Source organism: Temnothorax longispinosus, unplaced genomic scaffold (genome assembly GCF_030848805.1).
Source record: "Temnothorax longispinosus isolate EJ_2023e unplaced genomic scaffold, Tlon_JGU_v1 HiC_scaffold_22, whole genome shotgun sequence".
Lineage (NCBI taxonomy): Eukaryota > Metazoa > Arthropoda > Insecta > Hymenoptera > Formicidae > Temnothorax > Temnothorax longispinosus.
The window spans coordinates 52,481-62,670 of NW_027270036.1; the positions used below are offsets into that span (position 1 = coordinate 52,481).

At 37.7% G+C, this 10,190-nt stretch overlaps 1 pseudogene; it reads left to right on the top strand.

Annotated features, from left to right (window-relative positions):
- The first annotated feature begins 6,527 nt into the window (after nt 1–6,527).
- LOC139823925 (succinate dehydrogenase flavoprotein subunit-like) lies at nt 6,528–8,327 on the top strand (annotated as a pseudogene).
- Nucleotides 8,328–10,190: the final 1,863 nt, after the last annotated feature.

Below are 10,190 nucleotides of genomic sequence, written 5' to 3' on the forward strand. Positions count from 1 at the left end.
CAGATAGTGCTACTCCTTGCTCATTACTTTCACCTCTCCTAAAATATTTGCTTCAGGATCAAGCCTGGTGATAAACCCTGCAAACATGCTGCAGTTTTCTTTCTCACCAGCACCTCTGCATCATCGTATGATCAAGTTCATAGAGCTTTAGCAGTATATTAGAAAGCCAAGGCCTCCTCTAATTTGCCCAGGTCTTAGTGGTCTATAAATATGTAAACATCATTTGCCGGCACTCTCACTGATTCACCAAACGAGCCTTCGCATGGTGTTCTCTAAATAAGTAGTATGCCTCTCTTTGCCCAAGTCTATTGAACTCAATCCCGTTTCTTATTACATTACCATTTGCTAAAGTTTGATTTGTTTTATTATCTAAATGCTCTGATTCAAGTACTTGAAGTTGTAATGGTACAGAAAGTCTATCTTCCAGCTTTCTCGTTCTTAAACGTACAAAACATTCTCCTCCTCTATCATACTTCTGCCATACTAGAGCTTGTATAATCCATAAAAATCACTTACTCCGCTACTGTCCTGCTTCATCTGTCCATCTTAGCCATAATTCTTGTACTGTGTTTTCTTTCGAAATTCTCCATCTCTTGCTTTTGATTGTGGTTTTATTCCTGTTCCAATAGAGTTACTTACTATTGTATCAATGATATTTGCTGCATATGGATTTTTTTTTCTCACCATGTCACGTGATCGACTACGTAAAGTTTCAAGGACTTTGAGACAGCAAATTGTTTTACTTCCTAACTCTGGTTGAAAGTGAAAAAATCTTCTTCCTGAGCCTGCTGCATCCCATGCTGAGCTTTTGATCTTTGGTTGTTAAATAGTTGTTTGAATGATTTGAGTAGCATTACTTTTCTTTATCTGAAATTTTTGATAACTCAGCTTCTAATTCCTCTATGGTTGGCAAGGCTGTCTTTATATTCTCTGGTAGATTTCGGTTATTCGATATTCTGCTATGCGCCCTATCGGCTTGTTATGTCACGTAATGCGTACTCGGCTATAACACCAACTTTAGAGCGGTAGAGGACTAAGACACAATTGATTGATTATCACCTGGTTGCTTACCAATCTAAACATCAACTGCTGAAAGGTAAAAATTCATCTCTTCCAGTATATTCTGGTCTAATTTACCTGCCTTTAACTCAAATTACATATAGCACGGAGCTAATGTGGTAAAAAACTAAATCCAATAGAAATCTCTGTTCCAAACCCGTAAATGGTACTGCCTTCCTAAAAATGCAAACCCTTCAACCAAGCTCTAAAAGGAAACGTCTCTATGATCGCTACAAGGCTTTTTTCTATCTCCTTTCATGCGCTTTTTACCAAGGCTTAAAAAAATCAAATACATAAGGATTTTGAGAGTTTGCTGTGCTAAATCTGATGAGGTGATATAAGCTTATCTAAAGTTGTTATTGCTTACCTTCACGTTTATACAAATTTGGTCTCAATTGGCATAGACAAGATATACGAGACCAGCCGTGCTCACATGACTTTTTAATATACCAAAATCTTTCTTCTTTATTTTTATTTTCCGTACATTATTACAATATGTGTCCCCAAGGTAATTGGTCACAGCTTGTTGACCAATTTCATTTTCGCTATATTCTTCCGCAAACCTTCTCATATATTTTAAAATTTTGAATGCTAAACCCTTTCATATCAGGAAAAGCATCTCTTAAATCACAACTGAGTTGATCAACGATCGTCGCTCCCCAACCATGTTCTTTTGTGCCGCTTTAAGATCTCTGTACCAATATGGTGGTTAAAGCACAATAGCTTGCTATTTACTGCTAGTGCTGCTTTTATAACGACTAGTAGCAATCTGTTCTTTTCAACTTCTCTAAAATTCTGTATATGATTCTTTTTGCTATAATTTTTGTCATACGGTTTTCCTTTCAACGATTTTTATCATTATATGATCCCTTACTCGTTGAAAAAACAATCTTTCTCTTCGGTTTCATTCCAGCATCTTTAGTTCACCTTTGATTGCGTTGTCTGAGGCTGAGCAAATCATTTATCTGAACTTCAGCATATCTCACAACATGGTCACCATATGCAATTGATACCCTCTTTCGCCACTCTGAAGCTTCTTTATTGCTTGTTCAACTTGACTTAAATATTCTTGATTGTACATTTTACTTCTCATTCAACCATCTGCTCTGTCTCACTTTTTTAGGTTTTTTGCTTTCTGGTTTTTCATTAAACTATTCCATTTATTTCTTGCCACCTATCAATTCCAAGCGCAATAGATGCAGCTCTTGCATAAATTCGGCAATCTAATACTTCATTTCTCTCTCTTACCTTTTGCCACTCTTGTTTGGTATATCCTTTCACTACTTTACTGACTAATTGCTCTGCCGTTAGCTGCCTTAAAATATTCAGGTGTATACTCAGGAAAATGACAATATCCTGCTGGCACTTTCTCTTTTTCCCCGTTTTTAAAACATTAAGTAGCTGAAAAAGCTCTGACTTTAATATCGATACTCCAACTGGCCATAGCTTTATTCCTCTCTTTAGCTTTTGCCCGCCAACTGTTATATCTACTCTACTTGGGCTGCTAAGTGGCACTAGGGCTTTATTTACACCTTTTACTGCCATTACTCTTCCAGAGCCTTGATGACTCCTTACCCAATTGTACACTTCTGCGTTGCATACCCGCATCACTGCCATCATGCTTATCATGTATTCAAGACCATTTTCACCGATAAAAATGATGATTGAGTAACTCTGAAAGCTTTCCCCATACTTCTCCACCTCCTGTATCACCTTCAAACTCGGTAGTCTATGACCAATTTTCACGGCTTTTTCCCCAGGCTACAACTTCTAACCGATCTTTTTGGACATCTACTCCTGCAGTAAGTACCACTTCTCTCCTAGGTACTGTGCCTACGGGAAAAAATTCTCTCCTGTTAAATAATTGTTTCCAGTCTGGTACTTCTCCTTTGTCTACCCAGGTTTCTCCAAGCGTAGTATTTATCCAAACTTTTAGTAATTGTTCACTTTCTTTTGCATGCAGAAAATCTTCTACTGCTTGAGTCCAGCTATACCAGCCTACTGGACTATAAAGACTTGAAAGATGAAATCCTTTTTTCTCACCTTTTATTGGATTAGTAGACCTCCATTCTCCACGGTTTAGCATCTCTGTCTTTTGATGATTTTCTATCTTTTCACCACATTCTATACATATATAGTGTGCTGTATTTGGATTTTTATCTTCCCATTTAATTTGTGACCATTTTAATATTTGGTAATAATTACAATACGAACATGGTACAAAAAAATATCTCTTATCTGTTGCTTCAAATTCCTTCTCAATTCTGCTTATTCCATGAATCGTTGGTGTTGACACTAAAAAAATCTTTCGCCGTGCAAATGTATTAGTTCGAGCAATACTAAGCAGTACTGGATCTCCTTCTCCTCCTGAATCTCCTGGATACGCATCAATCTCATCAAGAAAGAGATACTTTACTGGCATAGATCTCAGTCCTACACTGCTGTTTGCTCCAGTTATTACTACTATTCCACCTGGAAATTCCTACTTTGTACAGTATTCCCTGAATCTCTTGATCTTGGGTCTTTACTTTACTTTTTAAACATGGTGTACTCTCTATTAATGGTGCAAATCTTCCTTTTGACCAACGTTTTCCCATTTCAACTGTTGGCATGCACTACTAACATTGGACCAGGGGTTTGATCGATAATATAGCCAATCCATTATTTCCATCTTCTGTTCCTCCAATTTGTGCCCCCTTCATAAACACTACTTTTTCAATCGGTGAGAGGGTGATAGAGAGTCCATGATTTCTTTAAGGTATGGCGTTCTCTCTGTTCTCCATTTTTCCTGGCTCTGATGTTGCAGTTGCTGCTAAAACTCGATACTCATTTGCCCACTCTGACACCTTAAGTTGCGGATCTGGTTTTAAACCTTCAGAAAAAGATGTGGCGTATATCATTGTCTGCATCTACTCATAATTGGTTCTATCTCGACATCATTAACAGTAGAACTACACTCCTCCAATTCCATAAACATCTTTTTCTGAAATTCCTTTTCTATATATCTTTTGCTCATCTCACTTATCATTATGCTATAACAAGCGCAAATACCCCTGTTATTGTTGCAAAAATGATTGCACTGCTTATTGTTGTTGCTGTTAAACCTATATATGCCGCTACTGCTATTGCACTAATTGGAACATAGATGCAGACAATATTATTATGTCTTTTTATCCTTTTATCTGCTATTTCTCTCTGTGCTATATATTTATTATGAAGGGTTGGAAATTAACAACGGTATCTCTTGTATGTCAGTTTCTGTTACGGCAGTTTCATTTTTTTCGCATATCAGTTGGTCTCCAGTATTAGAGAGCTTTTCTATTGAAGCAGCAATATCTTTTATAGCTATTGTATTACTTTCATTACTATTTTCGCATGGTTTAAGGTATTCATGTTCTATAGATTCTTCAAGACTACTTTTATTACTATTTTCACATGCGTTAGCCGGTGTCTCGATATTACCGATAGTATCTTGAAGCACTTTTTCACTTCTAGCTGTAGTAGTTTTGGCTGTTACAACAGTGGACTGCTGGGTTACTCTCTTATTAACAAGTTTCTCCGGAGAATTTTAAGATTTCTTCTACAGCCTCACTATTTTTACGTGCTTCAGCATAGGTGAATGGGGTGTAAGTCATTTCCTTGCCATTTGAATGTTTTTAATTATTCTCTTTTTTAGAATATCTTTCAAAATACCATTTCCTCAGAGATCTTTAACACTGCTCTAATCATGTCATTGTCTCTACGTGATATAGCATCTGTAAGTATTGTATGAGTTTCTTCCCGGTCATCTGAATGTTTTGTGGTCATTTCTTCATTAAGAACCTCCTTTAATAGTTTTGTTTTTTGGATTCTTCTAAAAGATCTTTTACAGCTTGATTATTTTATGACTTATAGCATAATGTAGTAGTGACAATGTTTTCCTCTCTACCCTGATATTTGTAAGTTATTTTTGCTAAAGAATCGTGCTTGCGTTATAGCTGGACTTTTTGAATATTCCATTTCTGAACCTTACAGCAATACCTTTCCCTCCTCTATTTCTCTTGCTAGCTTTTGAATATTTTTTCTATCTTTATTTGTTAATTCATATATGTCACATACTAATGTCAGTTTTGACGTTTTCATAGTGCTTGTTCCCCTATTAAGATTTAGTTGTAGTAGTTGTAGTTACTCACCCCATAAATTTGGTGCTCTTTTTTAATCAAAGGTGTCTTGCTGCTTGAAATGTTTTCCTTGTAAAAATTTAGCTTATCTTTTACATCTAAACAGAATTAACACGATTTGGCTTTTTGTAGATGAGTAATTCTCTAGGGATTATCCTATTGAATTCTATGGTATTTTGTTTAACGTTGACGCATGAGTCTGAAGACTTGTATTTGGCGTACTATTGTTTAATTTTTGCACTATGTGCATACTATGTCTTTATAAAAATTTTGGGTTTTTACCCACATAAGCTGAAAAGCGCTTATAAAGCGTTTAAGACATCACCCAACGTCAAATTTTAAAATAAAGAGTGGAATAACTAGCTACTCCGGGGATTCTTTGTCTTTTTTTTTCTGCTGGTAAATTTCTTAAACATTTATAGCTTAAGTTAGTTGCACTTAAAAGCAGCTAAATTGCAGTGTTTAAGACTAAAAAGCGCCGATACTGAAAATAGACAATGACCAGGGCTTCTTTTGCCTTTTTTTTCATTTGGTAAATTTCTTAAATATTTATAGCTAAACGACAATCGTCTCCCGCTGCTTGTTAGCGGGATCTAGAGATACCGCGAATGAATCGCGGTATGACGGTTCGTGGCGGTATGACGGTTCGCGGCGGCATGACAATAAGCTCGTTATCCCGCTACGTGTTAGCGGGATCTCTTGTTAGCGGATGAGATACCGCGAATGAATCGCGGTATGACGGCTAAGTAGGGTGTCATCCCAGTGCTTGACACTGGGATCCAGTTTTCCATATAATCTCATCGAAAACGTTTTTCTATGCTATTTTGCTTGCTCACAAGCAAACTTTCCTGGATCCCAGTGTCAAGCACTGGGATGACAGGGGAGGGAGGCACTGGAATGACACTATCATAAGGTGAATCTGGATCCCAGTGTCAGCTACTTTCATGACATCATAGGGACACTGGGATGACATCATAGGGACACTGGGATGACATCATAGGGACACTGGCTGACAACCGTCATCCCGCTACGTGTTAGCGGGATCTCTTGTTAGCGGATGAGATACCGCGAATGAATCACGGTATGACGGTTCGCGGCGGCATGAAGATAAGCTCGTCATCCTGCTACGTGTTAGCGGCTAAGGGATACCGCGAATGAATCGCGGTATGACGGTTCGCGGTGGCATCTCGTCATCCCGTTACGTGTTAGCGGGATCTGAGATACCGCAGCGGTATAGCTATAGAAAACTTGTATAGATTTTTTCTACTTCTGTGATATCATAAGCCTGTAATGATAAAATAAGTAAATATGGATAAGTCAGCGTATGAGATCATAGAACATGAGTATGATGTGGTAGTAGTAGGTGCAGGTGGAGCAGGGCTCAGAGCAACGCTTGGGATGGCTGCAACTAATTTTTCAGTTGCCTGCATTTCTAAAATTTTCCCTACACGAAGTCATACAGTTGCAGCACAAGGCGGAATTAGTGCAGCTTTAGGTAATATCGGTGAAGACGATTGGCGCTGGCATGCATATGACACAATAAAAGGTTCAGACTGGCTTGGTGATCAAGATGCAATAGAATATATGTGTAAAAACGCTGCTAAAGCTGTTATTGAACTTGAAAATTTTGGCGTACCTTTTTCTCGTACAGAAGATGGCAAAATATACCAGCGTTCCTTTGGTGGAATGACAACTCACTTTGGTAAAGGAAAATCAGCTCAACGCACTTGTGCGGCAGCAGACAAGACTGGGCACGCAATCCTTCACACTCTATATCAGCAGTGTCTTAAATTCAACGCTGAATTTTTTGTTGAATACTTTGTGATTGATTTAATTATGGATAGCGAAACCGGAGCATGCTGCGGAGTTCTTGCTTGGTCGCTATGCGACGGTACATTACATAAATTTCGCGCGCATAGGTGGTGCTAGCAACAGGTGGATATGGACGTGTTTATTTCTCTGCAACAAGTGCGCATACCTGCACAGGTGATGGGTAACGGCATGGTAGTAAGGGCTGGATTACCACTTGAAGATATGGAATTTGTACAATTTCATCCAACAGGAATATATGGCTCAGGGTGCTTGATGACAGAAGGGTGCCGTGGCGAAGGGGGATATCTCGTTAATTCTTTCAGGGCGAAAAGTTTATGGAACGTTACGCACCAAAAGCAAGAGATTAGCTTCCCGTGATGTGGTAAGTCGCGCAATAACAATTGAAATTAGAGAGGGAAGGGGAGTTGGACCGAAAAAAGATTACATGTATTTAACTATAGCGCATCTTGATCCGGAAGTAATAAAACTCAGATTGCGGGCATTAGCGAAACCGCAAGAACTTTTTCTGGAGTTGATGTCACTAAGATCCAATACCGGTCATTCCGACTGTTCACTATAACATGGGTGGCATTCCAACCAATTATTATGGAGAAGTGATCACGCTGAAGCAAGGTAAGGAAGAAGTGGTAGATGGACTATTTGCAATTGGAGAAGCTGCGTGTGTCTCTGTGCACGGTGCAAATCGACTTGGCTCTAACTCGCTTCTTGATCTTGTGGTTTTTGGTAGAGCTGCAGCGCTCAGAGCAAAAGAGAAGCTAAAATCCGGTACACCACATAAAAAATTGCATTCAGACTGCACAGACTGGATAGTAGATAGATTCAATAAAATGCGATTTGCTTCCGGGAAGCTCAAAGTAGCAAAATACGCAGCGAAATGCAGAACACTATGCAAAAGTACGCATCAGTGTTCCGTGTTGCTGAAGTTTTAGAAGAAGGCAAAAAAGCTATAAAAAGGTAGCAAAAATGATGCCTGTATTTCACTTGAGGATCGCAGTATGATGTGGAACAGTGATTTAGTTGAAGCACTGGAGCTTGCTAACATGATCCCACAAGCGGTTATTACCATGGAATGCGCAGCCAATCGAAAGGAGAGCAGAGGTGCCCATGCTCGTGAAGACTTTCCTGAACGTGATGACAAAAACTGGATGAAGCACACTATAGCGTGGCTTGAAGAAAAGAAAGGGCAAATAACGTAAAAATTGATTATAAAAAAGTGGCTGAAAAACTCTGAGCGGTGAGATTGATTTCATAGCGCCAGAGAAGAGGGTTTATTAGTCACCCATCTAGCTTATTCATGAATTGACGTAGTATTGATACATCGCTCATTTTAGTAGCTGGGTTTTCTGTATGCTCTGGTTGATTTGGTGACTCTTGTACTGCTTGATTTTTAGTCTCATTTCTTAAATTCTGTTGATCATTATTAACAAGGTTCTTCGAAGCTTGATTCTGCTCTGTTGTTGAATTAGAGCGGTTTTTTGTCGTTAAATGTGTCCTGTGCTTTGTTGGTTGATTTTTCAAAAAGTTTCTTAATACCACTAAATCCTAAAGTTAAAGTAAGGCATATAACTCCAGCAACAGCTATGATAGGAATGGCTGCTCCAATTGCCATTTGACCCTGAAAGAAAGCAAAAATGTTACCATTGCAATAACAGTAATCGTTATCGTGATTGCTAACAGTTCGCGGGTCCTTTTTGCTGGATCTATGAATCCTGCTACAGCAGATACTCCTTTTTTTATACCAGAACCTGCTTCTTTAATGCCAGACTTGCATTTTTTTTGAAGCAGTTTTACAGTGGTATTTTTCTTCAAGCTTCTCTTTTAGTTCTTTAGCTTTCTCCTGTGCTTTCTGTGGAGTCCCTGAATAATCTTTTAGATCTCGTAAAGTTAAATAGTACTTTTTAGTATGGAATTTTGGATCTTTCAGCTCCAGAGAACAGGGATCAGCGCCTATTTCTAGCAGCATTGTACAAAAATTTTGTTGTATTGTCATAAGCAGTTGCTGTATCAAAATTGTTCCTTGCGGTAGGTATTCGATACTTCTTTTCTTTTTTCTGCTTTTTTCTTTAAATGCCAATTCTAGGGGTGTGTTCCCTTCTCCATTCTTAGCATTTATAGCTTTACCTAAGTTATCTTTAGATATTGTTCCATTTTTTACTAACCTAAAATCAATTCCAAACATGTAACTTTTTGTTCTCCTTTGAATGAAGCAATATAGTGCAGAACATTTTTTTTCATCTTTATCTTGCACAGTAATATCTGCACCGTTTTTTAGCAATAGTTCTAGGGTTTCATACCTTTTAGTTTTTTCAAATTTTCTATCTGTACATGATCGATCCTCATTCTTTCCTTTTATATGCTGAAGCAGCTGATGAAGAGGTGTTAATCCTTCCCTGTTAGTAGTATTTACAGCATCATCTTTATTTGAAATCAACTCTAAACATGTAACTTTTTGTTCTCCTTTGAATGAAGCAATATAGTGCAGAGCATTTTTTTCCATCTTTATCTTGCACAGTAATATCTGCACCATTTTGTAGAAATAACTCTAAGGCTTTATACCTATTTGTTTTTTCAAATTTTCTATCTGTACATGATCGATCCTCATTCTTTTCTTTTATATGCTGAAGCAACTGATGAAGAGGTGTTTGTTCTTCCTGATTTTCACTATTAATGAGTTGTGCTAAATCTTCCTCGGTGACCGTTTTTATTAGGGTACCTAGAAACTTGCTTTTCTGTTTCTTTTCCAACGACACGATAAGGTGTAAAATATTGTTTCTTTTTCACCTTTCACACTATTAATATCCGTACAATCTTTAGATATTTTTTAAATTTCCTGTTATTTCCATTTTTGATCGCTTTTAGTAATAGAGCATTGCTATTGTTATTTCGTTGCTTATTTCTACTTTATGATCATCTTCAACATCGCTACCGTAGCCACTTTCTGCTTCACTATCTTCACTATTCCTACGATCATTTTGGTTGTGGGTATACTATTAGAACAATATTTGCTATTATCAGTAATTTCTGAAATTACTTGCTTTACACTCGTTTTTTTGGTTTCATTGATATTTTTTTTCGATCGTTTTATTGCTTTATCTAGCACTGGAAGGAAGCACTGGACATAGTACCTATAATATTTTT